This window comes from Molossus molossus, unplaced genomic scaffold, assembly GCF_014108415.1.
Source record: "Molossus molossus isolate mMolMol1 unplaced genomic scaffold, mMolMol1.p scaffold_m16_p_21, whole genome shotgun sequence".
NCBI lineage: Eukaryota > Metazoa > Chordata > Mammalia > Chiroptera > Molossidae > Molossus > Molossus molossus.
In genome coordinates, this window is record NW_023425357.1 from 10773743 (window position 1) to 10800757 (window position 27015).

General features: G+C 48.3%; 1 protein-coding gene across 8 annotated transcripts in view; it reads left to right on the top strand.

Moving 5' to 3' along the window:
• ACTN4 (actinin alpha 4) overlaps positions 1–27015 on the top strand; it is a 73239-nt gene that overhangs the window by 12755 nt on the left and 33469 nt on the right. The window contains exons 1-2 of one of the 8 annotated variants that reach the window (XM_036274335.1): positions 3607–3730; positions 9093–9318. The exons of 6 other annotated variants lie outside the window; for them this stretch is intronic. The gene's annotated coding sequence lies outside the window, so the exon portion shown is untranslated. Of the gene's footprint in view, positions 1–3606; positions 3731–9092; positions 9319–26008; positions 26111–27015 lie in introns of those variants that run through there. One more of the 8 variants, XM_036274336.1, reaches the window with a different exon arrangement.

Genomic DNA, 27015 nt, shown 5'->3' on the forward strand with positions numbered 1-27015 from the left:
ACTTAATCTTTTTGAGCCTCAGCTGTCACCTGTAAAATGGGCACGAACACAGTTTCTGTTGCATAAGTTTGTGAGCATTAAGGGAGTGAGGGAGGGAGGGAGGGGAGAGAAATATCAATGTGAGAGAGACACATCGAGTTGTTGCCACCCTCACGACTCCAACCGGGGTCGGGACAAACTGCAACCAAGGTACATGCTCTTACCCGGGACTCTCTGGTCCACAGGCTGATGCTCTAACTACTGAGCCAAACTGGCCAGGGCACTATGTTGGGTATTTTTTAGCCATGCCTTGGAACCTCTGAATAGTAAGACCCCAGGTTCTGACTCCAAATCCATTCATAGGTCCTCTTACTTCCACGGCTATAGTGGGAAGGTCAGACACCTTCCTTGGTGGCTGGGAGTCTGCGCCGACAGATACTTTTAAGGCATTTGCTTTCAGCTCGCTGATGGTCCCTTCAAAATAAGCACAGGCTTCAGAGGAAGAGGAACAGAGATACTCCCTTCTTATGCTCAAGGGTCTCTCCAAGCTTTTTGCCTATGGCTCTTCTGGTGTGTGAAGCTGCCACTGCCCCCTAGTCCACCCAAAGCGGAGACCAGTAGACCTGTACTGAGATCACAGAAATGAATGGGGTTGACTCCCAACAGGCTGGCTGGTTTGGTGTGCCACAGTTAACATGCTGTCCTTGGAATGAGGGTAGCCTACAAGTGTTCTGCCTTGAGAGTTTATTCTTGCCTGCCAAGTTCAGCTTTCAGGTGCTATTCTTTTTCTTAATAAATGCCTTAGAGCTGGCTTGTGTGTTTGGAAAAGAAAAAAAAAAAAAAAAACACTCATTCAGATAGATGCTCTTGGCCAAATTTGTGACTCAAATACTGCAGTGCCCTTGATACACTTTCCCAAAATTGACATACTTGAGTTGAATTCAAGCCCTACTGTGAGATAAGGCTGGGGTGCTGGTTCATGCCTTTTTCTTTGTGTGGTTTCAGGGTATTTTTTTCCTCCCATAGGTGATGCTTGAGAGCCATGACATAGCTCAGCTCATGCAGGTAAAGTAGTGGCTGAAATCATCCAGGAGAACCTGGCCTCCATCTCTTAGGCTGCCCGAGGCCAGTAGGTTTGCCCTGGAAGGTTTTGGTGGGGATGGAGAGAATAGCAAGTGTTTCCTGGAAAGAACCAGTCTCCGTAGCTTGGGCATTGGAGCCCTGCCTGTGCGTTAGGGAGAGAGCTGCAGGATATTAGCACAGCCCGTTTCTGTTTCCTTTTGCAATTTGTTGTGTCTTCCAGACAGGGTCTGTATGATGATCCTGAACTGCTTCTTTCCACCCCTTTGAAAGGTAGAGGTGTTAGGAAGGTGTATTGCTCTACCCACATTTTGAGAGAGGTTTCTGAGGGAGACATTGCAGAATATTTCAGGTCAGAAAGTTTCTTGCATGAACAAGGTGCTGGGAGGACACACCTGCTCAGCCAGTGGGTTAGCCGATAGCACCCAGCCTACCCACCAGACGATAGGAGGCGGCTCAGATATCCCTGGGATTCAGGCTGTCTCTTGGCCCAAGCAGCTGCAACCTGGGAGGGGGTGTTGAGAGTCCTGAAGCTCCTGTGGGAGGGTGCTTCTGGTGACAGAATCAGAAGGTAGTGAAAGGCATGTTGTGGGAAGAGGGCTGGAGTCAGAGCACAGCCTTTAGAGGGAGACAGACTTGGGCTCCTTACTCATCTCCTCCACCTGCTGGCCCTGGGAACACGGCAGGACTTAACTCTCAGTGTCCCTTGAAAAGAGCCATTATCCTACTTCACAGGATGATTCTGGGATTAAATGAGATAAACGATGTGTGTGAAGCACTTGCACTGTGCCTGGCACATTGTCAGTGCTCAATAAATGTAGCTTCTCAAAATGTTTTCAGTAGCTCACCAACCCGTGTCCACCTGGGATCTGCTGCTTGAGCTTTCTCCTTAGAAGAGTTGAAAGGGTCCGCTGAAATGTGCAGCTCACTAGAAAGCCAGACCGTATCCTCCTTTCCTGAAGTCCTCCCCCAGGGAGCTCTGAACCCCAAATTCAACCAGCAGCTTCAAAGAAGCAGCCTTTGTCGAGTGGCAGCTGGCACTTGAGCTGCAAGTGACATAACATTGCCCTCTCCCCAGCCTCTGCATCCATCTGGGCCTCATTACCTGGGAGGTGGCTTGTTTCAGAGTTGCAAGCCCTGAACAGTTTTGTGTCTGGATGAGCCATAGGCAGTGCTGGCTAAGTTCTTTCATGAGTAACTCAGCCTGTTATTAAATTTGGGATCAGCTGGGGGGCTCTTCCTCTGTTCCCCTTCTTTTCCTTTCCCCCAAAGCAAGAACAAGCAAACAAAAAAACTTATTCAAGTTAGAAACAACCTATGGCCTCAAGCCAGACTGCCTTCTCTCGGTTGATAATGATGTGGAAACAGGAAGGCCTTCCCACTGATAACCCCAAGAATAACTGTTCCAAAATGCTGTCATTCGGGGCCTTGAGGTGTGCAGGAGCCTGTGCCTAGCTGTTAACCTGGAAAGGGGGACCTTCTGGGTTTTGTGGAGCCAGGCCTCCTTCCCTAGTACTTCTCATGCCTACTGCTTCAGCCTCTTCCGCCTTCCTCCTGACCGCCCCCCCTTCCCGGGGTCACTTCCTGATGCCATTCCTCATCTTAGTCTCTATCCCCCCAAAAGCAATCAAATCCACAACCTAATAAGGCAAAAGAATGAGGAGAATGTCCACCTCCCAGCCTCTCCCCTAATGCGGCAGGCCGAAGCAAATTTGGAAAATGTTACAAGGGAGTGACAACTGATTGGTGTTGAGGTTGAAGGGGGCATCCATTTTCAGGAGCTGCCCATTGTCGGCAGCAGGCAGGACCCTATGGGAGGGCTACAGGGGTTGTGGTTGCTACCCCTCTCGCACAGAAAGAAAAGTGCATGGAAAGGAAAGGAACAGCCCAAGGCTGCTTGCACCTCCAGTTGGGATTCTGCAGACCAGGAGTACTCAGCACACACATCAGGAGTCCGCCTGGGAATCTGCTTGGCGAGATCTTCCTTCCTTGCAACTGGGATCCAGCAAATCCAAACACTTTCTGCTTCTGAGATGATCGGTGTTCCTCCCTTTGATTGTGACAGGGCTAAATTAGCCCGGGTGCTAATTAAAATGTGTCAACACTTAAAGTGGGGCCCTGAAACCTGTCACATCTCCTGCCTGCATCGTTATCCCATGCACATCAGCCCTCTCCTGTGGGGAGTCTCCATTCTCTACTTGGGAGAAGGAGGAACAAGCCCCTCTCAGCTGGGGAGCCCTGGGGGAGGGATGCTGACTAGCCAGACCTGCTTGTTTTGGAAGGTGGAGTTTAGTAATTAACCTGAACACTCAGGGAGGGGGTGAAGGAGAAGGAACCATCTAAAGATGGGCCAGGTTTTTCAAATTGCTAATTATCAGCAGGCATGAGGTCATCCGTAAATATATCTAATTCTATAGCTGTAATTAAGGTGCTTGTTAAAAGTGCAGGGAAGTTTTGTATTTTTAAAAGGAAAACACAAAAAGTCTTTGTTTCAACTTGACAGGATGGCTCAGAACAGGCGGAGGACTCGGCACAGGACTAGTTTCCTGCCTTAAGAGCCTTTACAGGAAATTCACTGCAAACAATATTGGTGACCCTGCCAAGGAGGCAAACCTGGGATGATGTCATTGTTCAAAGCTGTCACTGCCAAGCATGGCCTTGGGGGAAGAGGGTTAGTGGGATTTTTTTTTAAAAAGCGTGAATACGAGTGTTTAGTCCTCTCTGGAAGAGGCAACTCAATTGAAAAGCTGGGCAGAAGAGAAATCATAAGTTGAGGGTCTTGGAAATATTCTTAGCTAGGTTCAACTTTTGTTGTTTTTCCAAGTTTAAAAAAATTCCCTCTTACTATTTTTGCTCCTCAAAATGCTGCTGCTTTTTCAGAGACAGCCTTTTCTGAGACATTTCCCACTTACTTTCTTGGGTAACTGGCTGTTACAGTCTGGGATTTATGACCCACAAGGCAGGGTGCTAAGTTAGGCACTAGGTAGCCGCCTCCTGCTCTGGAGGATGAGAGGCCCCATCGTTAAGAAGAGTGGAAACTAAGGCACGGGACTAGTTTAATGTATCTGTTTCTTCCACAAAACCATTTGGAAAACTTACCAGTGCCAGTGAATTGGCGTCTCTGAGTTGTTAATCTTTTCATGTGCCTCCAGGAACCGTCTGGAGCATCTTTGAAAAAAGGACAAACTTTGCATCTTGTCATCTGGCTGGAAGTCTAACAGAGAAGCATAAACACAGTCTTAAAATGAAAGCAACAAAAATAAACTCGAACCAGCCCTGCATGAAGACATTAATGCAAAATATGCAAACTGGCTTACTATTTATATGACAGAAGGCAGTCATAAGAAGATCCAGGCCTGGTTAAGGAGAGTTATGTCTTTTGAGGTGCCTGTTCATTAGAATTCCAAATAAATCATGGGTAATTTACTCAGATGGGGTATAATGCGGTGTCTCATTTCATGCTTTGCACAGTCCAGTTTCTTGATGAAATGCTAATGCAGGATCAGGATACAGTTGAGAGTGTTTCCTGCACCCTCCTCTCCTTAAAAAGCACCCCAATAGCTTTAGAAGTGTGAGGATTAAATAGGAGAGCTCTGTAAGTTTCCTGTGGTGCACATCCTGTGATGTTAGTATTCCCCCCGCATCCACCCCATCCCTTCAACTGACATTTACCCGGACACTTAGTCTTAGAGATACAGTAAGAAAGAAAACCAATGTAGCTCTTGTCCTCAGCAGTTACATTGTGAAGATGCAGATGGAATGATGGAAGTGAACCAGATATTTAGGGTGACATGTAGATGTGAATATGGTCTTTGGTTAACTGCTTACAGTTTAACTAAAATAGGGCCGTTGACATTGCTTCCCTGGGTTCGGAAAGGATCTTTCCAACGTGACCTGTGTGTCTAGGAGCTCGGGTATTCAGAAGTCTCTCTTATAAGTCGACTTGCAGATGAGCCCTGAGTGTTTGGTTCTTGATGTGTGATTTCATAAGCTCTCCATAGCTGCAGAGTCACCTTGAGATCAGCTTTTCTTAAAACTGTCCTGGCTTGGGACATGTTGCTGGAAAGAAATGACAGATCTAGGCAAGAAGGATGAATCTTCTGGTCCAGGACACCAGACCTTACAGGTACCCCCCATCAGTGGCATCTAGAATTTCCATGTGGGAAAAGCTTAGGTGGCTCAGTCTGGTCTCAAGTGGATGGGTAAAGGATAGTCTAGAAGCTGCAAGCATGCTACTTTTTACTTAGATTGAGTAGTTATCTGCTGGGAAGGAGCTAGTGGAGATCATGGTTCGGGAACCGCCATTGCCTGGAAAGATGGTTGGTTGCCCTTGGATTGCTCGAGCTGCTGCTTGATTAAGGAGCTGTTTGTGCACTTGGAGCCATGTTTTTGTGGTAAGTGCCAGGAAGTGGAGCCTTGTGTGGCCTCAGGAAGTTGAAGTTAGCACCACTTTTTTTTTTTTTTTAACCCTCACCCGAGGATATTTTTCCATTTATTTTCAGAGAGTGGAAGGGAGAGAAGGAGGGAGGAGAGGGGAGGAGAGAGAAAGACAAACATCAATACATTAATGTGAGAGAGACACACATTGATTGGTTGCCTCCCTCACATGCCCTTGACTGGGAATCAAACCTGTGACCTTTTGGTGTGCGGGCCAACACTCTAACCACTGAACCACACGGGCCAGAGCTAACAACACTTTTGATTGGCTGATAATAGTACCAGGGCTGACACGTCCTGGGTTTTTGTTTTTGGGGACATTTTGGAAATCGTTCTTGGAATGCTGGCTCATGTGCTTATTAGGTAGCTTGAAGCAAGAGTTGAGAGAAAGAGGGAGGGGCAGTTGCAGTCCAGCCAAAAATCTCTAGGCTCAGTCTTCAATGTGTGGAAACTTGAGTGCTTTTCTGATCTTTAGTGGAAATAGCTGTTCACTCTTAGCACCAAATTGGAAAGTGTTGGCAGCTGAAGGGGGTCGTTCTTTCAGGGCCCTTCAGAGCCAGTATATCTGGCGTTTCTCACGTTTTCCTGACCGTGCCTTGCTCCTCCATTTGCCCTGTCTCAACTTCCCAGCCCCACCTTTGGATAGGGTGCCTGGAAAGAGTGTCTCCTAGGTCCCCCAGGAAATTTGGTGTTTCCACTCAGGGAAGTTGGGGACCACATAACGTTTTCCACACCCACCTGGGATTTTAGGCTGCATGTGGGAACACAGGAGCATCGGGGGATGCAGTCAAAAGAGGCCAGAAGCTGAGTTGGGGCATCTCCACCCTCCTTCCTCTTTCAGGAATAATGAGGAATAGAGCTCCATGGGTGGTCCTGTAATCCTGGCCATTGTGAGGGGAATGGATGGGAGCTCTCCTGGTTTTCTTCTGGAGCTCTGAGGAACTATTGTCCTGGATTATTATAGGTAACAAAAACCATTGAAGTAGCCTGGGTGGGGACAGGGCAGCCACTACTATTCCGTTTCAGTTGATCATGGCCAGGTAGGGATGAATGACTGGGACTTCTTTTCCTAGAATTTGGAACCCAGGGTTTTATGGGACAATTAATTCAACTTAAAAAAAAAATGCCCTGGCCAGTTTGACTCAGTTGTTAGAGCATTGGTCCGCGGACTAGCGGGACCTGGGTTCGGTTCCCACTGAGGGCACGTACCTCTGTTGCAGTTTGTCCCCAGGCCTGGTTGGGGTCGTGTGGGTGGCAGCCAGTCGATGTGTCTCTCTCACATCGATGTTTCACTCTCTCTCCCTCCCACTCTATCTGAAGATAAATGCAAAAATGTCCTCGGGTGAGGATTTAAAAATTTTTAGAAAAACCTACAAGCCATACAAAATGGGAACCTATTTGGCTCCAAGAACTACCCCTTTATGATCTCTGACCTTGAATATTTATATAGTTTTGATCCTGTCTCTGCCTCTCCTTTTTAGTTCTTTCCTTCTTTGCTGAATTGCTGTTGCCTGTCCTTTTACTGAGGAGAAAATCCATATTCTTTTGCTCCTTGGTGACAGCTCTGATAAAAGTTCATTGAAGTGAGTAGCAGTGACAAGGAGGTTGCCTTATCTGTGGTTTTCCATCTCTGGACTTGCCCCTTTTTGCATTACCATAACTGAGTTGACTCCCCAGAATTCCTCTCAACATATACATATTTTTAGGATCTGGCTCCATGTTCCTGTGAACAAAAATAGTGGAAAGTTTTTTTGTTTTTGTTTTAGAAGGCTCCAAAGAACACTTTCTACAAAGGCGGCTATTCTGCACACACAGTAGTGACCTAGTGAACAATGCCAGCCTTCAAAATTCACTCCAGTTCACAATTTGCCCCCAAGTGGCAGATGCACAGAAATACTCGTTTAGGATTGGCCACTTCAGTTTGACTTCTGGAAGATATTGGTAATCCAGGTTTTGTGAAAGAGACCAATTTTAAGATCTATGTAGATAGGTGAGAATATAGCACTAATTATGAGGGGAAGAGTTTATGGGTTTCAGAAAAATGGGATATACTAGGTGTGCAATAAAGTTACTGACTTTTAAAATATATATATATTTTTAAATTGATTTTTAGAGAAAGAGAGAGAGAGAGGACGGGACAGAGAGAAAAAGAAAAACATTGATGAAAGAGAACATCGATCGGCTGCTTCCTACATGCCCCCACTAGGGATCAGCCTACAATCTAGGCATGTGCCCTGACCGGGAATCCAACCAGTGACCTCCTGGTGCATGGGTCGACACTCAACCACTGAGCCACACCAGTTGGGCTCAAGTTGTTTTCAGGGAAAATAACAACACTTACTCTGAAAAATTCATGTTATTTATTTATTTTTTCTAAGCTCTAATTGAGCCCCATATTAATGGGATTAATTGTCTCAGAAAAGAGTGCTTATCAAACTTTGCATTTGGAGCTGTCTCTCTGGGAAAAGTTAGGAAACTCTCCATAAAGGCATCGCCCTCAGCTTTAACTTTTTGGGGGCTATGTTGCCTCTGCACTGGTTTGAGTATTTCCTGGCCCAATTGTTTTCTCAAGCTGGCCTTGAGTCCTTAGATGTTATTTATGCCTAGAAATAGCTGGAGGAAAAATGGTTGTAATGCTTTGCATTGCTCACTGCCTCTCGTGGATGGAAACTCTGCAAGGGAAAGGGCTTTCACTCAGAAAAACAGCTGGGCAGTGGAGACTATCATCAGTCTAGCCTGTCCCCTTATGCCAGCTGGGCTGGCACTTTGCCAGAGTGATTAGGATGAGAAAGTTTCTGTCTTTCCACAGATTGGCAGCCTGTGGTTCATTAGGGTAGAGACCAGAGCAGCAGGAGTTCTTATAAGTGGGAACTGCCAGCCATATGGGCTACACAGGGGTGTTTGTTACATGAGGTTCTATGTTTTGATCTGCATCCCTTTGGGTGGATTTGGAATGAATGGAGGAGGAAGGAAATGAATTATGGAGGGGAAGGGAGAGGTAGAGCAACAGTTTGATAAGGAGGAGAAGCTCTCTCACCATTGTTTAATAAGGGATCCCAGCATGATTAACGGAGAAGATGGGGTCATCCATCCATCCAACATTTATAGAGCAGTTATCCAGTATGTGATATAAACAAGGTACCAATTAGAGAGATGTGAACAAAATAGGTGTTCCTATTTTCATGAAGCTTACAGCCCAGAGGGGAAGAGAGGCATCAACCAGCAATGACAACAAAAATCCCAAGTATATAGTGTTCCAAATTATGAAGGAAAAGAGCAGAGCTCTTTAAGAGGGTGAAGTGGGGAACTTGGTGTAGATTGGGTAAGAGCCATTATGGGAGCTCTTTTTGAAATGGTGACAGTGAAATGGGACCTGGTGGAGGGTAAGCAGGAGCAGGTCTGGGAGAGGAGCATCCCAGGCAGGAGTCCTGAGGAGCGTGGGAAGACAGAACTAGAAGTTGGTGCAGAGTGGGGAGGGCGGTGTGAGATGAGGTAAAAAAGGTGAGCACAGCCAGAGCAAAGCTCCAGTGAGGACTGGATTTTATTCTAAATGCAACAAGAAAGCATGGATTCTACAAACATTTATTTTGTTCCAGTTACTGTTCTAGGCACTGGGTATATATACACAGCTGTGGAGAGGACAGACAGAACCAGCCTTGCCCTTACTGCACTCCCAGTCACGTGAAACCACAGTGGGAGTGTGTCCTTTTCTGATGCTGGGACAGATCCTGTGACAGCTCATAAAGCGATAGCACTCTTCCCTCTATTCCTTCAGTTTATCCTCACATCAGCCTTGTGTTTTTATCCTCCCTCATCTTACAGGTGAGTAAACAGATTCAGAGAGGTTATATGACTTGCCCAAGCTCATTCAGCCAGTAAACGACAGAACCAAGAATCAGCCTGTACTCTTCTCCTTTTAGATTATTTCTCCTATGTCAAGGCTGAGCTATTGGTTCTCTCTCACTTCCCGCCCCTAGTAGTAAGACTCAGGGCTCTCAGTGCTCCTTGGACTTCAGGGATGGGAGAGCATCTTAATGCCTATGATTTGGGTCCTGTAGGATGGGAGGGGACAGAGGTGGTGGTATCCCTACTTTAGCAGCCTAGTCATGCCAGCCCATGGGTATTTTACCTTCCTCTCACTGAGCGACACCTCTGGGGGGAACCTGTCTAAGCAGTGTTGTGAAGTTGGGGTGTTGACTTGGCTCTCCGACCAAACCTTCTGGGTTCAGTCTGCCTATATATGGCTTCATCTCAAAGAACAGGTGATGGCAGTGGGAGTTGTTTTCTGTGTTGCTGGTGGGAGGTGCCCAGCTACATTCCTTTGTCGACAAGCATAAACTAGATATTTTTGAAATTGAAGGTCTGAAACTAGCCAAGGAGTGAATTCAGGTCTGAAAAGCATATGGTGAGAGTTTGGCCAACCTGGCTTGCGTGTTGCCTTCTCAACATCGTTGCTTTTTAATAAGCCTAGAAATTTCTCTCAAGAGGGAGGATCTTTGTGAAAGTCTCAAGCCCATTCTTTGTGGCTGACAGCAGAGGCCTCCAGCTATCAGAAGGGCTCAATCAAGTCCATCTTTCTATCATGTGCACTTTGGCTGATGAGGTGCTGGGCAGAGGTTTCAGCCGCTACCAGAGGGTTTCCTGATGAAAGGTCAGATGGATGGACCCAGCTCTTCATCACCCAGCAGAGAGGCCTCAGCAGGGAGAGAAAAGGGCCTGGACACCCGCCGAGGTGCATGGCCTGGACACACAGAGGCTGCAGCTGGACCCGCATGTGTTCTCAGGCTCTCCTGCAATGGAGGCTGTAGACTTGGCTTCTCATGAACACAGATCATGAAGCCAAGGAGGTTCATGGTGCTGATCCTAGCCCAGTACCTACCGCCTGAGAGACCTTGAGCAAGAAAGCCTCATCACAAAACAGGGTCATTGATATATCTATGCCAGGCCCTGGCCGGTTTGGCTCAGTAGTTGGAATGTCGACCTGTGGACCAGAGTCCTGGGTTCGGTTTCCGCTAGGGGCACGTACCAAAAAAAATAATAAAATAAAATATATCTATGCCAGGACTCAGTGAAGTGATGCATCTGGCACTTTGCAGAGATTAGTACATGGTGGCTGTTTTAATTATTACTCTGTCTACTGAGGGTGGGGAAGAGGTCTTACGAGGTCTCATCCTGTGGGGTCTGGAGTCCTAATAGGAGTGATTGGTTGGGGGAATGAGGATTGGGAACCTTCCTTCAACCAGGAAATTGCAGTCAAAGAACTAAAGTATTAGAGCTTAGATGTTTAGAGTCTTACGATGTTTAGAGCTTAGAGTCTTATGATGTTTAAGTTTGCAGCCAGCTGCTCTTTGAATATTGACCCTGAGTTCTAGCAAGTTCAACTGGCTAGTTATGTACATCTGAAACATTTAAGGGGTCTAGGAAGCAAGCTTCTTAGAGAGAGGCAGCAATCTCTTACTCATCCTGATTATCTCAGACACAAGGTGATGGATGGAGCCTATGTGATTTAGGGGCACAGTCTGGTCATTGCTGGGTAATAAAGGTAAGCCAGGAGAGGCTGAATGCCTTGTTCAGTAGTGTCCTGCAAGTGGGCTGGAGACTTTGCAGAGGGAGGCCAGTGGGCCTATGGTGCCTCTGAGGAGGCTAGAGGAGGTATTATGTGTCCTGCGGAACACCACTGTGCCCTTCTCTCTGGGAAGCCTTCCACCTACGCGGGGCCTCTGGGGCCGGATGTGGAAGGTAAACAGGCAGCCCTTCTGTTCTTTACCACAGACAGGCCTGGAAAGGCCCACGCTGTAGCTTTTCATCTCAGGAAGCCCTGAGGTTCCCCTGACTCTCTTGAAGCAGCCTTATTGTCCGTTTGCAGGAGCATAACCAGTGCTCCAGCTTCTGAGGCACCAGCAGAGAACCACTGTGGCCCAGGCGCCAATGCTGAAGTTTGAGCAACAACCCCTGGCCCCTCCAATCTGCTCTCCACAGGGAGCCCTGCTTGAAGTAATGCTTTGGATCTTTTGCCCTCGGGATCGAATCTGGAGGTTCACTGGGCCCTGCAGGATCTGTTCTCTCCCCCCTCCATCATACCACTGCACACCAGCTGCCTCGGCTCCATGCTCTTTCCTACCTGTGGAACTCCTCTCCTCTCCAAATCCCCACTTTATTTTTTATTTTTTTAACTTTCTTTTCTTTCTTTTTTTCTTTCTTTCTTTCTTTCTTTCTTTCTTTCTTTCTTTCTTTCTTTCTTTCTTTCTTTCTTTCTTTCTTTATTTCTTTCGAGCAGGAGGGAGAGAGGAAGGAAAAGAGAGAGAAACATCAATGTGAGAGAGACACATCGACTGGTTGCCACCCACAAAACCCCAACCGGGGCCAGGGACAAACTGCAACCTAGGTACATGCCCTTAGCGTACTGAACCCAGGACTCTCTGGTTCATGGGCCAACACTCTAATCGCTGAGCCAAACCTGCCAGGGCTCCAAATCCCCACTTTAGATCTGTGTTTATAGTCCTGTTTGTAGAGAAGTTGGGCCTGACCCCTCTGGCCTAGGATCTGTCCCTCTCTTAGTGGCACGCCTCTTACCTCCACTTTTCTTTTTACCTCTAACCATCCTTTGCTCTCTATCCCCCACCTCTTCCCCCATTAGACTGTGAAGGCCATGAGAGCAGAGATTGAATCTATTTCTTCCATTGCTCTGTTCGTAGTATGCAGGACAATGTCTGGCAAATAGAGGTGTTCAATAAATATTTATTGAATGAGCAGATCAGTAGCTAGCCACTCAGGGTGATAGAATAACCTGCCACCCATCTGTCCATCATTTATTTGAGAATCTCCCATGGACAGTACTTCTGCTGGGTATTAGGAGCAGAGATTGATCACCCATAGTTCCTCCATTGAGAAAGAGGACACTGTCACTTTCCAGGCCCAGGCTACCTCTGCAGGCCAGTTGAATCCCATCTGAAAGCTGGCCCTACGCTATGCTGTGTGCTCTGGAAGATCATGAGAGGTGCTCCCCTGGACACTTCGAGGCAGCCAGCTGTCCTTGAAGAGTTCTGTATCATGCCTGCCAGTTGTGAGACACAAGATGCTTTTCGAGTGGGGAAAAAAGGGGAGATAATCACTGTTGCTTGGAGAGGTGAGAAAGTCATTGTTAAAACAGAATTCATCCTATTTTGTGCAAATATTTACCAAGCTAGGTGTCCATGGGTTGTGTGCCAGGCACAAGTCTAGGCAGCAGGGACACAGGGGTGATCAAGACAAGAGGAAGGCCCTTGCCCGCACAATGATACATGTGGCTAGACCCTTTTTTTCTCTTTTTAACTTTTCCTTTTTATACAGAAATTGCTACCTATAGGTCAAATTAACTTATACCGTAAGAGACAATAAAGTGTTTTGTTTCTAGGGATAGCTTAAAGCATAAAAATGGAGCCCTGTGGTTTGGCTGGCTGGCCACCTTCCTGAAACCCAGCTTAACTGTAGTACTGAATTCTGGGGCAGCCCACTCATCTCCCTGTCCTGAGCTGAGCCAGGAGACGCCAATACCGGGAAAGGAAGCACAGTCTGAGCTATCTTTGGTGGCCATTGTTATTTATGGGGCATTGGCAGAGAAGTCAGTACCGTGGAAACTCTAGAGAAAGATAGAGGCTACACAGTGTGGTTGAGCAGAATTCGATAGCTGCTCAGCGCTCTCCAGGCCATGGGACCCAGAACGACACGGCCGCCCTGTCTCTGCTGTCAGGCTTGTCCTTGGGCTTTGTCTGTCATGTCCCTCCACACCTCCTTCACTGTCGGCATGAGCGATGCTGGGGAATCAGCCACTCTGTGTTCTGAGTCCCAGCCCCTGGGACCTTCTCTCTGTTTGGGAGACAAAACCTGAGACTGTTTCTCCTTTTAAATGCAACTTTGTTCTTCTGCAGGAGAGGAGAAAAGCGAGAAAGAGATGGCTTGTTCGTTGGACGATAGTAAAGTGTGCTCCAATATGCCTTTGAAAAGGGCCATTTGCCTCAGCGGCCTTTACTAGATAATGAAAGGAGGGGAACACAGGGAACTGAGTGGGAATCCGAAGCCGGAGAGGGGGGTGGGAGCAGTCAAATCTGTCGCTTGTAGGAAGATAGAATGGGGCTGGATGGCTCACAAGCTGGGTTCTACCTTGGGAAAAAGAAACGTGCTTAGATATTGGCCTGGTGTTCACTGATTCCATTTCCTCACTTCCCACATATTTCTCAGCCCCCACAGCTCCCCTGAGTCTGCTGTCTCAAGATCTTTAGAGACAGCCATCCCTGAGGGTGTGCGTAGCACCACCTTAGTCAGGATGTATTTGGCATCTCTTAGGTGCCAGATGCTGTATCATGTGCTGGAAATACCAGCGGTGGTCCCTGCCCTCTCTTCTCAACCTCTGCAGTGCATGATCCTTTTAAAACACACACACATGTGCAAAAGTAGAATCCTTATGTGCCCATCACCCAGCATCAGCAATTATCAGCATTTTGCCAAACTTGTTTCTTCAGCTTCTCCCAACACACGCCCTCCCCTCAGAGTATTTTAAAGACACCCCAGACCTCACCTATAAGTACTTCAGTATGTTTCGTTAATAGAGATGTACACATTTTTTATATAATTACACAATTACACATGATGCTTCTGACCATTTTCTTCAGATTCAAACTCAAAGTGCCTCCCTTTGCCTTTCGTGACATGACCTCCCTGTCTCTGATTCTTCTTATTCCTAGTCTCTGAATAATTTTTCTCTCCCCAACTCTTAAATGTGGACATTCCACAATGTCCTTTCCCTGGAGGGTTTTATTTACCCACCCTCCCCGGCCATAAGCCGCACACCTCTGTGGATAACTCCCCTGAGCCTAGTCCTCATGGACTTATCACTCTCTAGAGCAGCGGTTCTCAACCTGTGGATCGCGACCCCTTTGAGGGTCGAACGATCCTTTTTCAGGGGTCGCCTAAGACATAACAGTAGCAAAATTAGTTATGAAGTAGCAATGAAAATAATTTTATGGTTGGGGGTCACCACAACATGAGGAACTGTACCAAAGGGTCGCAGCATTAGGAAGGTTGAGAACCACTGCTCTTGAGCGATTGTTCACTGACATGTTTCTTTCCTCCATGAGACTGGGAGGTCTTTTCATGGAGGAGCCTTGTCTTAGTTCTCCCTGTATCCCCAGCACCAGCACCGTCTGACCATAGGAGAAGCTTGGGAAGTGTTTACACGAGGGACTGAATGAAGGCACGTGAACAATTGGCCTTCTTGCTGAGTTTTAGACTTCGGTTTCTGAATGCTGGCTGCTTGTGCAGCACGTACTTCATTTTCGGCATGTCCCCAACCAAACTCCCTTTCCAGTCTTTTTCAGGCTTCTCCATACCCAGGTGTGACACTGCCCTATCCATAAGTCATCAAGTCCGAAACCTTGGAATCATCTTTTCTCCTCACCCTGTCTCTAACGGGAATCAAGTTTTACGTATTTCTTTCTCTCAGAATCCTAACCTTTCCCCTTTCTTTTGTTACTGTTATCCTAAATCAGGACCACATAGTGTGTGCTTAAAAGTGTAGATTCAAGACCTGGCCAGTTTGGCTCAGCGATTAAAGCATCAGCTCGTGGACCAAAGAGTCATGGGTTTGATTCTGGTCAAGGGCATGTGCCTCAGTTGCGGTTCATCCCTGGCCCTGGTCGGGGTCATGCGGGAGGCAACCAGTCGATGTGTCCCTCTCACATTGATGTTTCTCTCTCTCCCCCTCCCACTCTATCTAAAAGATAAATAGAAAAATATCCTCTGGAGAGGATTAAAAAAAAAAGAAAGTACAGATTCGAACGTCGGACAGCCTGGGTGTAAAGTACAGTGCTGCCACTCGCTACCTTGAGCTGTGACTTCAGGGAAGTGACTCAACCACTCTATGGGGATAACCTCTGCCTCCAGAGGCTGTGGTGAGATGTGAGTGTGTTAGTGCTCATGTGCCCTTTGTACCACTACCACTGTCGTCACCACCATCATCGTCGTCATCATCATCTCTGTGTTCAGGTCTCCCAAAGCGGCCTCCTAACTGGCTTCACTCCAGTTTCCTAAGTCACCTCAGTGTCTCCATGAACATTATCTCTCTAAGACGCATATCTAACCAGGTCACTCGGAGAAACCTTCCCGTCCCCTCAGTACCCAGAGAACAAATCTTAGTTCTTTAGCCTCTCCACCTTCTGACCCCAATTGACACCATCTTCTGTCACCTCCCTTTTTGGGGGTCCCCAAACATCTGCATATTTATGTTTTTTTGCTCTTGATGTTTCCACTCTATGGAACGACCTGCTTCCCAGGTCACCACCTATGGGAGTAGCTCTCCTCTTTCAGGGCCCCAGATCAGGTGTCACCTGACCTCCGCTGTCCTCGGATCACACGGCTCACCAGTGTCTCTGCAGCTGGACCATGCACTCCTCCAGGGTAGGACTGGCAGGTTCTGTGGGCCTCCCCAAACTCTTGGTTGTGACTCTTTACTTGTCATGAAGTCCAGCTCCCACAGGAGGTGGTGAGAAGCTCGCTACACGAAGGTCAGCTTCACCTTAGATGTTTAGTTAAATAAACTGAGGCTTTCTTGTTCTCTCTGTCTTAGTCCCGCCCCCGCCCCCCAAGAAGAGAGGATGCTGTGGAAATTGGAAAGTCATGGCAAGGGTTTGCTCCCGCTGGGGAGAACGGCTTCCTGCTTTGGGCCACTCTGCTGTGAATCCGGGTTGCCTTTCTCTGGTTCTCCCCACAGGTTCCGGCTGTAGGCAGAGGCCAGGCGCTGGGGGAGCTTTGGGATGGGACGCAGGCCCTATCTTCCCTTTGTTTGTTGCCCCACCTTGCAGAGGGAGCGGGCCTCAGCCCCCTCGCCTGGAAGAGCAGCACAGGTAGTGTCTGCCTTCCTCCAGCGTCTGCCACCCACAGAGCAGAGAGGATCAGAGGCTTTAGCCAGGAGGAGAGGGACCAGAAACTCCCCGTTTCTCCTCCATAGCTCGGCCTGGCGGAGCCCTGTCCTCCCCTGATCTGGTGGGATGTTGGGGCTGCCATGTAAGGAGCCACAGCCATTTGGAATTGATTTGGCATGGAGGATTTACGATTTAAAGCAATGATATTTTTCACCAGCCCAACTGTTTTTTAAGTTGAGTCTCATGTGGATCTGCCATATAATAAAATAGATTTTAAAAAGGAGCTACTGGGGTTAAATTTGAGTAGGGGGCACCTGCTGTCACTGCCAGTACCCCTCAGGGCAGAGCTTTTTTTTGGAATGCAGTTGGAGAATCACTTTGGTATAACTTCCACTTCTCCACTGAAGGAAGTGTTCCCTGCTGTTGCCTGTGAAAAAGTGTATTGTTCGCCCTCAGGCAGATGTGTTTCTGAAGAAGGTGGGTGGGGTCCTGGGTCTGCCCATTGGATGTGTCTTCATGCTGGGGCCTTCTGGCTCTGTGTGTGTGTGTTGGGGGGGGGGGTTGCTTTGACAAAGGACAGCAAGTCCTAGCAGCTCCATCTTCAGAGTTCTCTCCATTTTCACTGCTGTAATCCTGCCATCCACATGGCCTCCAGGGATTTTTTCCCACACCGTAGATCTGGTGATGTTACTCCCTCTGTGAGACCCTCCCTCTGTGCCACCCCCACCAGCCCCTACTACTGTTCCTCTAGACCCCCTGGAATGATGTCCTCCTCCTTGGTTGTCGTCTTCTGTTGGTTCAGGCTCAGGTGTCACCTCCAAAGAGAGGTCTTCCTTGACTGGCTAAACTTGATCCCCTACCCAGCTGTCCCCCTCCTCTAGTTACTCTCTTCTGCATTTCCCTGTCTTACTGCACCATTACTGTCTGATACCTTCTTTTCTTGTGTATTGTCTCCTCCACCAGTACGTAAGCTTTATGAGGGCAGGAATGTTTGTGCCATGTGGTAGATGCTCAATACATTTTATTTTTTTAATCCTCACCTGAGGATACTTTTCCATTGATTTTTCAGGTAGAGTGGGAGGGAGAGAGAGAGAGAGGGAAACCTCCATGTGAGAGAGAGACATCAATTGATTGTCTCCCGAACAACTCCAACCGGGGTCGGGGATCAAACCACAACTGAGATACGTGCCCTTGACTAGAATCGAACCCAAGACTCTTTGGTCTGCGGGCTGACGCTCAATACATTTTAAAATTGGAATGTATGAATAATGTTTGGGAAGGCTCAGAACAGTGAGTCTTGCCCTCTGGGGGGACTGCAGGCTGCCTGGGAGAGGTGTCTGGTGCCAGCATGTTGGGCCCAGGCTGGGATGACTCTAGAATCCTGTGAGGCCCAGTCTCTGAACCCCAACAGGACTTTCTGTTCTGCTCCAGCCTGATATTAATTTTCCTTGGGCCTTGCCTTGAACCTGACCCTGTGAACAGAAGGAGATGTCTAAGCCAGGCTTCCCCTGCCATGTGTGGGGAGGAGAGGGATATAGGCACTTGGCCTGGGAGCCAGGAACTTTCCCCCACCTCTTCTCTAAAGCACACAATGGCAGTTGGGCTGCAACCTTTGTTTTATGAGTCACCGGTGATTAGCCTGTCATAAATTGTTATTTCCTATACTTTCAGAGCACCTTTATCTTCTATGCAGTCCTGAACGGATTTGATGCAGGATCAGTTAACACGTGGTGGTGTCGAAATCTGTCATTGTGCCCATATAAGGCAAACTCCTCAGGTTACTTCTTACCTTGGCAGAATCACAGGAATGTCAAGGTAACCAGGACACCTCAGCATAGCTCTGATTCTCACTGGGTCACCTGACTTGTCGTCCCTCTCCCGTGACTCACCCGGCAGCCCAGCACTAGGCCTGCTGAGCTTACGGTAGATGGGTCCCAGCCCTGACACCTACCAGCTCTTTACCAAATGCTTCAGCATGTGGAGCCTTATCTATAGACTGTAGAGCACTCAGAACAAATCCTGGGACACAGAAAGTGCTCTGTAAATGGGTCACTTATACAGTTATCTTAGGGCAAACCTTACGCCCACCCAGTCAGCCCCTTAGTAGTTTTAATGGGGCATATTGAGCTGGTATATTGAGTCCCTCCCTGGAAAACAACCCACACTTTCATGATGGCACCCCATTATAGCCCACCCCCACCCACCACCTCCATACACAGAGCCAAGCACTCCTGTGTTGTTACAGAGCCAGGAGTCAGATCTGTCCCTGAAAGTGGTAGGCCCCTTTCTCCTCTGACATCACACCGTTCTCGGAGACAGCCACCCCTTATGACTGCTGTATGGTTTAGCCCGGCCTTAGTACCAGCCCCAGGAAGGCCTGTAGGTAGGGCGAGCCAGGGTGAGAGTCTAGCCTTGTCACTCTGCCAGGGCAAACGGTTTCACCATTTTTAATGGAGCAATTATGAGTCAGAGGTTTCAGTCTCTTTTTACTGGTTCCTCCCAATCCTATAATTACCCTTTGGCTATAGAACCTTATTTTGTTTTGTGTTTTTAAGACTTGCCCAAGATACTATTAATACTGTCCATCTCATGTGTCCAAGGGGTCTAAAGTGGAGTAAACATGACAGAAAAAAAGAGATCCCAAATACAGAATGATTTCTTAAACCACAAAAACTGCCCCCAACACCATCCTAGTGCCATGCCAGGAAGTCGAGCCAGTGCCTGTTTACACGCAGCTGAGGGTAAGAGTAGATAACCCTGAACTCCACCAGTTACTTCTTGGCAAACTCCAGACTCCAAGCCAGGAATTTCTGGTCAGAGGCACCTCCCAGATTGACTGACGGGTTCGTTCACTCCCTCATCCAGTACTCACTGAGCCCTGCTTGCTGCCGGCCGGCCGCACAGAGGAGCCGTGTTGAGCCTCGGCAAAGGGCAGGCTGGCTGACAAGTACCCAGCACCTCTGTGGCCCCCTGCCAGTGCTGGTCCACTCAGAGATGAGAGGAATCGATCATGCAGATAAATGCCCTATATTCTCGGCCTCCAAACTCACCCTGCTCCTCAAAGGGATCGTCTTACACCAGGCTCTGAGAGTGGGAAGCCAGTGAGCCAGAGCGGATGTGAACCGAGGGGATGTCTGTGAGCACTGGCCCATGCTCCAGTTTCCCTCAGTGTTTCAAGAACATAGATTTCCAGACCAACCCATTTCACCCTAGCCATGGTGCCCCCCTCCAGACACCCCTCCTTGCTTTCAGTGGAGCAGGAGAAGGCTTCTGACCGGACAGGTGGACCACTGAATCAGAACATCCCCAAACGGGAAAGATCAGCAGGGAGGAGTTTCCCTGTCACAGGTGAAACCCGCACCGCTGTTAGAGCTCCCTCCTCGGCCTGGCTCATTGCCCTTCCACCAGCAAGGCCCAGTTTATGGATCTTATTAATTCCAGCAGGAAAAAAAGCTGTCTGCTAGAGGGTGAGCGGAGGGAGAATGGGAGTGTTTGCCTAGCCTCCAGACACCCCTAGCCTGCAGCATTCTTTGCACCTCGCAGTTTTGTGTGGAGTTCCCAGGGTGGCCCCAGGAGCTCAGGGCAGAAGTAGCGCTTGCCTGGAGCGCCCCATCACTGCCCCTTCTGACTGTTTTCTCCTCAGATGCCAAACTCCTGTTACCTGGATGCGGAAGTCCTTGAGCCGATTTGTCCAGGCTAAAATGTTAATTCTAAAGACTGGACCCTTTTAGGCACCTGTTAGGATTCCAAGCCACATAGCCTCAAGGTCAGAATTGGCTCACTTGGGTATCTTTTTGAAGGATCAGAGTTTAAACCAGACGATCTTTAATCTCCCCTCCCACCCCGAAACCTGAGCTCAGCTGTAAGCCATTGAAAGTAAATGGAGTTTTTGTAGCTCAGACAGGTGAAGGGCCCTTGTGCCCGATCATTTCACAGCAAAATGCCAGATGGGGCCAGAGGAAGTGAAGGGCAGGTCTCCAGCCTCTGCTGCTGCCCTAATTTAAAAATTGCCTTTGGGGAGTGGAAGTTTTCTCTTTTAAAGGTAGCTATTTCAGAGTAGGCCTCACCCACCTCCTCTTCCTGCTGAAAAGCTCTCCTTTGAGAGCGGAGCACTACCTCTTACCTCTATCCTGTGAGCCCCACCTGCCTTTAGTTCAGACATTTATCTCTGTGGACTCTGCCGCGGGGGGGCGGGGGGCTCTTCCCCTTTGGGGAGGACCCATTTCTGTGGTATGTAATCTCAGTGGCTTTGGGTTGGATGGTTGGTTGAGACAAGCTCAGACTGGGGCACCTCCCTACTCTACACTCCCTATGCCTTGCTTCTCTGGGGTTTCTTTTAGCATCAAGGGTCCAGTTCAGTCTAACAAATCCAGTGGCAAGGGCTCCCTGGTTCTACCTGGGCCCCAGACCTCTCAGTTGTAGAGTGAGGGGGTTAGATTAGGGTGGTGGCTCTCAACCCAGCCACACGTTAGACTCACTTGATAAGTTTTATAAAATGTCATTATTCAGGACCCACCTTCAGGAAATTCGATTCATTCAGCCTGGGGTGAAGTTTAGGCATGTTGAAGAAGCCCGCAGGTCCCATACATTTATTGTCAGCTGGTTTTCAATAAAAATGAAAAACATACTCAGTGGGGAAAGAGTAGTCTTTTCAGTAAGTGGTGCTAAGAGAACCAGATTCCACATGCAAAGAATGGAGTTGGAGCCTTAGTTCACAGCATGTACAGAAAGCTCAGCTGGACCAACGACCTAAATGTAAAAGCTAAAACCACAAAATGTAGGAGAAAACAGGCGTACATCTTCGTAACCTTGGGCTTAGGCAGCGGTTTATTTGGTAGGACACCTAAAACATAAGCAACCGAATTTAAAACGTTTTTGCTTCAAATGACACTATTAAGAAAATGAGCCCTGGCCGGTTTGGCTCAGTGATTAGAATGTTGGCCCACAGACCAGCATTGTGGGTTTGATTCTGGCCAAGGGCATGTACCTCAGTTGCAGGAGGCAACCAGTTGATGTGTCCCTCTCATCATCAGTGTCCCCCCACACACACTCTATCTGAAGATATTTGAGAAAATATTCTTGGGTGAGGATTAAAAAAAGAAAATGAAAAGACAGCCTTCAGAATTGGAGAAAATACTGCAAATCATGTAGCTGATAATGGTCTAGTGTCCCGAATATATCGAAAACTCCTGCAGTGCAATGATGAAAAGATAAACAATCCAGGAAAGAAAATGGACAAAGGACTAGAATTTTCCAAAGAAGATATACGAAAGGTTAATCTATGAAAAGATGCTCACCATCATTAGTTGTTAGGGAAATAACAAATGAAAACCACAGTGAGATTCCATTTCACTCTTGGAATGATTATAATAAAAAAGTAAGATAATAAAAAGTGTTGGTGAGGATTGGGAGAAAATAGACCCCTCATACATTGCCTCTTTGGCAAGCATTCTGGTAGTTCCTCAAATAATTAAAACGGAGTAACCCTATGACCCACTCCTAGACATAGACCCAAGAGAACTGGAAACATATATCTACACAGAAACTTGTACATGGATGTTTGTAGCAGCATTATTCAACAGCAAAGGTAGAATAATTCAAATGTCTCTCAGTTTATGAATGGGTAGAATGTGGTGCACTCATGCAATGGAATATCATTCAGACAGAAAGGAATGAAGTCCCGACACGTGCTACAATGTGGATGAACCTTGGGTACGTGCTAAATGAAAGAAGACAGTCACAAAGGCCACACACTGGATGGTTTTATTAATATGAAATGTCCAGAATAGGCAAATCCATAAGAGACAAAGTAGGTTAGTGGTGGCCAGGGGTTGGGAAGGGGAAATGGGGAGGTACTGCTAACAGTTTTGGGGTGATAAAAATGGTCTGGAACTAGAAAGTGGGATAGTTGTACAACCTTATGATTATACTAAAACTCAGTGATTTTTATACTACTTTAAAGGGGTGAATTTTGCCCTGGCCGGTTTGGCTCGGCAGTTAGAGCGTTAGCCTGCGGTCCGGAGAGACCCGGGCTCGGTTCCCGCTAAGGGCATGTAACTCGGTTGCAGTTTGTCCCCGGCCCTGGTTGGGTCGTGCGGGTGGCAACTACTCGATGTGTCCCTTTCACATCGATGTTTCTCTCTCTCTTTCTCCTCTCTCTCCTTCCCACTCTATCTGAACAAAAAATGGAAAAATGTCCTTGGGTGAGGGTTAAAAAATAAATAAATAAAGGGGTGAATTTTATGGTATATGATTTATAACTATAAAAATATTGATTATCTGGATTGGAAGGAAGCAGAACCATTATCAGAAGATCTGATCAAGATATTCCTTTACTTATTTGGTAGTCCGGTGGTCAGGCTGAGGGAGGGAAGGTTTGAGGGAAGATCCTATGCCAGCCACTAGGATGCAACCAGCAACTTGTCGACCCCTAGAGGGGTCTGGCTTCACCAACTGCAATGCTAATATTGAGGCACCTTCTTGGCCAGGAATAATATAGTAATGAATACATATCTGCTGATGACTCGCTCTCTGCTAGGCTGTGTGATAATGTAGTGCTTTCTCTACATTATCCTATTTAGTGCTCACATGGTGTCTATTGTCCTCATTTTATAAAGGAGGAAGCTAAAGCTTAGAGTGGTGAAATTTGTTTTCTGAGGCCACACACAATAAGTGGCACAATGAGGATTTGAACCCACGTTTGCTAAGATCTAAGAGCCCTTGCTCTGGAGCCCTATGTCACGTTATTCCCTCCTCAGCCTGCTTTCTTCCAGCCCACCCACTGCTACCCACCATTTGGGCCTAGCCCTTGAACCAGGATGTCTGCAAGTCCAGGGGCTTCAGAAGCCTAAGCAAACGGCTGCCTGAGGACTCCTCTTCCACTGAAGTGGCAAGCCAAGAGCAGCGTCTTCCCTCGCTTGTGTTTGGAATAGCTGTAGCTCCAGGATTGCTCCTGAAAGTAAGCAGTTTTATTCCGAAGTAGGTACCCTCACCAGTACAAAATGGGATTAGAAACCATGAGGTCATAAATGAGTGAACATGAGAAGCCCCAATACCATTCCATTTCTTCTAGGATTTACTGAGCACCGACTGTGTGCAAGTCAGTAGGGTCCTGTAGCAAAAAAAAGATCCCACTCCCATGGAGCTATGTCACACTTGGGAGGGAGACTGGTTATGGATAAAGAACATCATTTCTGATACTAATAAATACAGTGAATAAGATAAAACAGAGTAAAGTGATTGCATGGTGGAGACAGTAAGGTCAGGGAAAGCCTCCAGGTATGATGACCTCTGAGGGAAGTCATGAGTGATGAGAAAGAGCCAGCCCTGTAGGAGCTAGAAGAAAGCCTTAGACCAGTGTTACTCGTGAGGAAGGGGCTGCACCCCAAAATCAGTCCGTTACGGCAACGACCTGCATGCTTTCCGGCACCTCGAGGACAGAGGATTGGCTGAGGCGGGAACATTGGCTACTGGACAGGGGCAGGGGGGAAAGGGCTGGTTTTTGGATGGACACGCAGGACCTTTGGAATGCTCACTACTCCACTCTTCGGTATTTATACCTCTCCTCCAACTGGGAAGTCAGGGATTTTTCATGTAGGCTGAGAAAAGTCCGAATAAGGCAACGTGAGGCCAGCACAAAAACAGCATTCCATATTCCCTGTAATTGCTTTCAAATTGGCTTATGTTGTCATGGGACAGGCATATGCAGCATGCCCTCTCTGCCCTGGCTAGATATGGAGTTGGGTCCTGGATGGGCAGCCCGTTGTGTCCCCACGTCATAGTACCCCTGCTGGCAGGGCTGGCTGAGTCTCCTGTTGCCATGTCACCATAACTGGTTCGTTTTCTGTCTCAACCTGATCTCTGGTTTTTTCTCCTTTGGGTCTGGTAAAGGCAATGGGTCTTCAAACAAGTGCTCACACGTACCTTCTCAAGACCATTCCAGAGGCTTCACAGACACCTTGGACCAGTCTATGTAGATATTGCCAGGGCAGCCACCCTTGTGCCCGGGCCCCTGGTAACCCAGATTCCAGAAGGCTTGGCCTTCGGGCCCTGGGAGCACTTCCACAGCCGGCAGTGAAGCCCAGGGCCCGGGGCAGTCTCGGCTTTCAGGAACTGAAAAGGTGCTCCACTGGGGCCAGGCTTTGCCTGTGGCCTGGCAGGAGCCTGGCAGATGAGTGATAAGGGTGGATGCCTACCCTCAGAATAAATAGCTCTCCCGCCCCTGTGTCCAAGCCCTGGACACCCTTCCTGAGGACCTGTGGAAGCAGGAACTATGGGCAGCGTCAGAGGCCACAGCAGGCAAGGTGGGAGTTCAGGAGGTGCAGCGGTGCCCTCCCCCTCAAAGCAGCCGATGCCCCAGCGGAGCGGCAGACCCTACACGGTATTGCAGAGATGAGGTTTGAAAACTAGCATCCTAGGAGTCCTCTTGCCTTCATGTTCCCTGGGGGAGTGTGTTGTGTCCAGTTCTAGTCAGTTCGGGCCTGGAGGAAAGACATGCAGCTAATTCTGGGGCAGCAATTGACCAGTGCCCTCCTGCTAAAGAGGTTCATGATGTACAGTGCGGTAGGCGGGGTGTGCAGCATGGGGTGGTGAACAAGCTTTCCTTGTCAAGCATGGAGGCGACGGAATCCACGTGTGAGCCCCGCCAGGCGGGCAGGAACAGTGCAGCCTCCGACTCTGGTCCCAGAGCTCTCCTTCCCTGGTAATCACGCTCACCTCAGCCTAGGGCCTGGCGGCTGCGGGGCTCTTTTAGTCCAGGCTGACTTTGCAAGAGACTCCCTTTATTCTGGGCTTAGTGGAATTCCAGCTTGCACCAGACATTTCCCCCGACACCACCCCCTTCAGTACTAAGAGCATGTTGTGTAGCACTAAGTTATTGGGAAGAAAAGCTTCTTAGCTGGGTCAGCTGCATCCCACCAGGATCCTTCTCGCACATTTCATCCTTCTACCCACTGGAACACCACTGGGTTGCTATTATCTTTCAAATGTTTGTTTCTTACTCAGTGACCCCGCCAGCATAGAGAGGGTTTACCTCTTTGGGTTGGGAGAGGGAGTCAACGATGAATGGCTCATTAAAGCCCACTGCTGCCACATTCCTGGCTGCTTAGGTCACCTCCCGAACAATGTCCATCATTCATTTACCCAGCCACCCCACATCCTGGCTGCTGGGAGGGGTCCCTGTGACACAGGAAGGACTTTATGACCAGCCATGCCAGGCGTCCTCTCCCTCACCCTACATACAGAGTGACAAAGCAGAAACAGCTCTGGGGCCCCTCTGAAGCTTGCTTTCCTGGGTGCACCATGGGGCCTCAGCACAGGGAGTGGTGACAGTGGATCCCAATGGAACCAACAAGCTCCTCTTTATTCTTTTACCCCTCCCTCTCCCCCACTCATACCCAGTGCTATTTCAGCAACCAGAGAAGTCTCTAACAGGCTGCCAGTGTGCAGAGGCAAGTTTGGGAGGCTCTTTGTGGTTTCATTCACGTGTGTTCTCAAAGACAGACAAGTCCACATCCTTCCTCCCTAGATAGGTCAAAGGCTGGGTGCAGGCTCACTTCACGGGATGACAGGGGTAGGCTCAGAGCAGCAGGGCCACCATTGGCATCGTGCCTGCCTCTCACACTGGGCCCAGACCACCCTCTAAGAAGCAGGCCAACTTGGATGCATAGTCCTGCCTGCCTGCCTGGCACCGTGAGCTCATCTCCAGCCCGGGAACCGAGGTGAGGCTGGAGCCCTTGCTGGTTTCGTTCTGCTGGCTCTGCTTTGCCCATCTGGTACCTGGCATTCCACTCAAAACATTGTGGAATGAGTGACTGCCCCAAGTTTGTGCTGATTGGCTACATGGCCCCTAGACAAGTCACTTAACTTCTGCCTGTCTCAGTTTCCTCACCTTAAAATGGAGATGATACTGCCTCACATGATCTCGAGGTTGGGGGTTATATATATATATATATTTTTTTTAATCCTCACCCGAGGACATTTTTCCATATTTTGTTCAGATAGAGTGAGAGGGAGAGAGAGAGAAACATCAATGTGAAAGGGACACATCAAGTGGTTGCCACCCTCATGACCCAACCAGGGCCGGAGACAAACTGCAACCGAGGTACGTGCCCTTAGTGGGAACCAAACCCTGGTCTCTCTGGCCCGCGGGCTGGTGCTCTAACCACTGAGCAAAACTGGCCAGGGCAGGGGTTGGAGGTTTTAAAAGTTACTGTGTGGCCCTGGCCAGTTTGGATCAGTGGTTAGAGCATCAGCCCATGGACCAGAGAGTCCTGGGTTCAGTTCCCGCTAAGGGCACGTACCTTGGTTGCAGTTTGTCCCTGGCCCTGGTTGGGTCATGTGGGTGGCAGCCACTCGATGTTTCTCTCTCTCTCTTTCCCTCCCGCCCTGTTTGAAGATGAATGCAAAAATGTCCTCGGGTGAGGATAAATAAATAAATAAAAAGAGTTACTGTTTGTAAATAGGAAGAGCTAGCAATTGGCAGTTACTACATAGTTACCTTTAGAATGCCTTCTCCCCCGTGAGCATGTCAGTTCTGTGTCTGTTTGGCTTCATCCCATGGCAAGTACCAAATAGGTGTTCCAAGTCAGGATTTGTCAGCCAGGTGAATGCATTGAGTGCCTCT